Consider the following 4,737-nt stretch of genomic DNA (forward strand, 5'->3'; position numbering starts at 1 on the left):
TAAATATTTTATAAGAAATAAGATGTAAATAATATATTATATATTGTAATCTATAACAATAATAATATTGCTTTGAAAATAAACCGGATGTATATAAAAGACATTGTCGTGGAGATATATTATTGATAAAAATTGTTTATGAGTTCTCAAATAATCTTTTCTTGGAATCCTACATCTCGATTTCAACTTTGCATTTCGTTATAGCGACTTATGTGATGGAGAAATTAAATTGGCAAGTCGATTATTTCGATAGTCATCGTAAACGATATCCCATGTTGTGTCCCTTCCAGCCAAACTGATCGCTAAAGCGCAGTCATTTGAATCATAAAGTACGCAGAAGACCGGTTAAATCGTAAAATACGAAGGCCGATCGAATATACAGTTGAAATAAGTATGTGCGTTGGTGAGATGTTACGACTTGTCGTGTTGCTTGAGCTGGCTCTGGAATTAAGCTTACGTGACAGAACTCAATATGAAAGATTGCATTTCTGATTAAGGATCAGTATTTCGGAAGCAAAATTAAACCTGATGAATAATATCATTCTACGATTTGGAAGCAAGATTAAACCTTGATAATTTATTATCAAATCAAATCATTTAGCAGAAGAATCGCGACGACGTCAAGCACAGATAGCGGAAGACCCTCAATGATTTATAAGAGAAACATATGGCAATCGTATATATAATTGGGCATCGAAACGAATGTTCGTTCGACAGAACCACTTCATCATCATCAAGCCATAGAAAACTGCATTTCGCCATGTCGATGTCGTGTTTACTGAAACGCGACAGAACATTTACTGTCGCAACAACGAATACCGAGGACATGGTGATCCCTATCCACGTTCGTTTCTTGCTCAAGAGGCAATAGGTGCGAGGAACGCGATCTGAACGCTGAATAAGTCTATTTAGAATAACTGCACAAAGAATTTATACGGGCAAATTCGTTGTCATTAAATATTAACTCGTTATCCGCATCTTTCGATCTCGACCCTTGTCACAGCGTGCACCATTAAATACGCTCCATCGATTTAAAGTCTTTGCTCATATCATGTTAGGTATATAATATGTTATAAATAAGGGAAAATAAATTGCTTGATATTAAACAATAACAAAATCCAACAAGTTAAAAAGGATATGTAAATAAAAATCAAATGCAAGTGGGTGTGCAAAACAAAGAGATGTAATATGTTACTTCGTCACACGTGTCTGATATTTATAATCTATTATATTGTCATAATCATCTCTGTGTATGTGTGTGTGTGTGTGTGTGTGTGTGTGTGTGTGTGTGTGTGTGCGCGCGCGCGTGTGCGTGCGTTAAATATAAAATAATATATTAAATTTAAAATATTTAAAAAGATGCCGAATATTTTGTCTGTAAGATAAATATATAATATGTAATAAGTTCAATTCTGGAAGATAGAATCGCAAAGTCAATTGAAAAAAAATTAAACAAAAAATACAAAATTAAAAAATTAAACATACAAAAATAAAAATAAAAAGATTTTAGATTCTTATAAGATTTTATTAGATACTTTAATTTAATAACATAAATTAAAGACAAGTGCAGAAGTATTAAGTATTTAAGTCTTGTGATTTCCGGATGCTAAATAAGGACCTCTTTAACATTCTCCATTAATAGTAAACTCTCTGAGAAAAGCCAAGGCTAGATGTCGAGAATCTGCAAGTATGCCAGTAAGGACGTTCATGAAAAATAAAAGAGAAAGGATTAGAAGGATTAGTACAGCAGGTAATCGTTTATCAAGAATGTTCTAGTGCTGTTTAAATGACTTGCATGCGATAATTACTTTCACCGTCTTTAAGCTTGCATTTAATTTTCCTTTTGACTGATATATTATTGATAATGACATAAGTTATTATTGTATTTCCAAATTAACTGAAATAATAAAGAAATAACGCATTCGCAATAATGTCAGTTTACATTACTTGTATTGTATTAATTTCTATTTAATATTGAGAAATTTGAAGAAGAAATCTGAATTTAACTTTTAACTTAAACTAAATTTTAATTTCCTTAGATATAAATTAACATATTAATAAAAAGTAAAATCAGACATTGAAATGTCAAAAATAAATTATATCAAACTATTTTTGTAAAGAAAATATTTCAATTTCAAATTTTTTAAAAGACCTGTATTCAATTAGTAAAACATTTTGTTTATCATTAATTCTATTTGTTAATAAGATTACAATACAATATATTGAAAAAAATTTAAATTTCATATACAGGAACTTTTTTTATATGTATAAAATGCGTTCAAGGAAATGCTATTAGCGCTATTTATGTCATTCTACCTTTATCATTTGTTACATATAAAATAAAGCTAGCATAACACAAATAGCATTTCTCCGAACTCATAATGTCATATTAAAAGATTCTAATGAATTATATGGCACGCTTCATGGAAACAAAGATTATCTCTCAATTTTTTATTATTGTTAAAATTATGTTATTTTTATGATAAGTAGAATACTAAAACTTGATGTATAATGCTTTTTTAGTATAAGTGTATAAATCAGCACAAATTATATGCTGTATACTGTGTTTTTTATTCAAAAAACATCTCGCGAAATGCGTCTCGCAACGGGGGTTCAGTTCAGATACGATTCTGGGGACACTCGTGTGGGCTGTTGCTCTGACAAGTTTGTTTCGTGCATCGGTAGACTATGATAAGATTTCTTTTTTTTTTCTTTCTTTTCGAGACACTGAACGGATGTTTTAACAAACATAAAACAAAATCGTAACGACAGCATATCTCGCAGTGATAAGAATTGTCAGAGATTTATGGCTCGCCTGATGATTTATAATAAGAAATCCTAGTTTTTCACATATAACATTTCTCATCTTATCGACCGAGACATTTATACCAATCACTTACCGGACTAGTTTTGTATAGCATAGGTTAAGAGTCAGTACATCAAAATAATTGGTGACTACATCGACCAAAGTGATTATATTGATTTTAAAAGTTATCTTAATAAAGAACATATTTATTACAAATTGATAAACTCGTTATGCATAGAAGGTTTCAGACTCTGTTGCTTAGAATATAATTCTTAATTATTTCTTCTACGCTGATATAAGATAACAAAAATGAGAAAATAATCAAGAAGAGAAATCAGCATCGCTTCTCAATAGAATTAACTGTTCATTTTATTCATCAAATTCATATAAATTTATATCTTATATTTATACAAAATTATATCTTATAACATATCATACAATATTATTGAAAAATCAGTTATATTTGATTGAAATTGTAGTTACGCTTTCAGCGTGGTGTATTTGAAGATATTAGATTAAAAAGAATTGAATGTATTTTGAAAAAAGCGCATAATAAAATCTCATGTCGTATGTGTAACATCCAGACGCTATCGCGTGATTCGATTCGCAATGTTTCGATCGAAGAATGATAAATCCAGAATGAATTACATACATTGGATGGTTGCATGTCTAGTGTATGGCTTTCTTAAGCGCTTCCGAAATCTTCGTGATGATCTCGAATTCACGGTTCCCATTCCTAACAGCGCCACGTAGCCCTTAACGTGACATCGTGTTATCGCGTTTGTTACATTCTTACGTTCATCTGTTGCACGCGTAGATTTTTACCGACGATGACGACAACGATTTCCTTTATCGTCTTTGCAAGCCTAACGAGCTGCATGCCTTCTCCGCAACATTATTGCAACTACGTTTTAAATCTATGCATCACCGAAGGCAAACAAATGTTTCTTCGTCAAACTGATCACTATCGATTCTATAAAAAAAACATATACATTTCAGAATTTAATGAGCAATAGAGATTATTTGGTTCAATTTTTTTTTACTCAATTTCACTTGCTAAATCGAAATATATTATAGTCAAAATTGTTTTAGCATTAGGAAAAAAAATTTATCAATGGTTGATTTTATGACTTTGTTGAGTTATATCTGCAAATTTATTTCAATCTGTATTTATTAAGATTGTGTTTCTTACACTTAGACTATAAAATAAAAAATTCTTCGTAGAGAAGAATTATTATTGTAGAATGTTTATGAAAAATAGTATTAATCAATTAATGGATCCTAAAAATTATTATTTAAAATATTCTTTTACAGAAATTTTGAATGATTTTGAAGTCATAGTTACAATTGTATAATTTTATATATTTTCTTATATTTCGATGTTCAATCTAAGTTCTTATCTTTTCTCATCAAGACTTAAGACGTGAAACTGAGTGAAAAAAAGTTGAATCGAACAATTTCTGCGTGTTCCCCAAATCATATGAAATGCATACTTTCTTTTATGCATCTCATAATTCATGTCAGATTTATTAATCCAATAAATTAAAGTTGTATGACTTGAGTTTGGTTATATAAATATTTTAATATTCTCTCTCTCTCTCTCTCTCTCTCTCTCTCTCTTTCTCTCTCTGTTTCTCTCTTTCTCTGCTATCATTATAACATCTTATAATAAAATTATAAATATTTTTGTAAATAATTATGAATTTCATATGGCTTATGCATATTGTTCAAAATTTACAAATTGTTTCTACATAAATTAGTTCTCTAATAAGTAAATAAAGTTTAACAGAAAATTAATAAAAAATAATTTGATTCAATTTTAATATATATATATAAAATAAAAATATAAGCAGAATTATTTGACATAATTCAATTTTTTAAATATTAACTCGTAATTAATATTTTTGTGATGCATTTTCAAAAGTCATTAA

The 4,737-nt window shown here is 29.1% G+C and overlaps 1 protein-coding gene across 1 annotated transcript in view; it reads right to left on the reverse strand.

Moving 5' to 3' along the window:
• Positions 1-4,737, reverse strand: part of LOC108688161 — a 24,404-nt gene that overhangs the window by 5,653 nt on the left and 14,014 nt on the right. The window lies entirely within an intron of this gene.

Source organism: Atta colombica, unplaced genomic scaffold, assembly GCF_001594045.1.
Source record: "Atta colombica isolate Treedump-2 unplaced genomic scaffold, Acol1.0 scaffold226, whole genome shotgun sequence".
Lineage (NCBI taxonomy): Eukaryota > Metazoa > Arthropoda > Insecta > Hymenoptera > Formicidae > Atta > Atta colombica.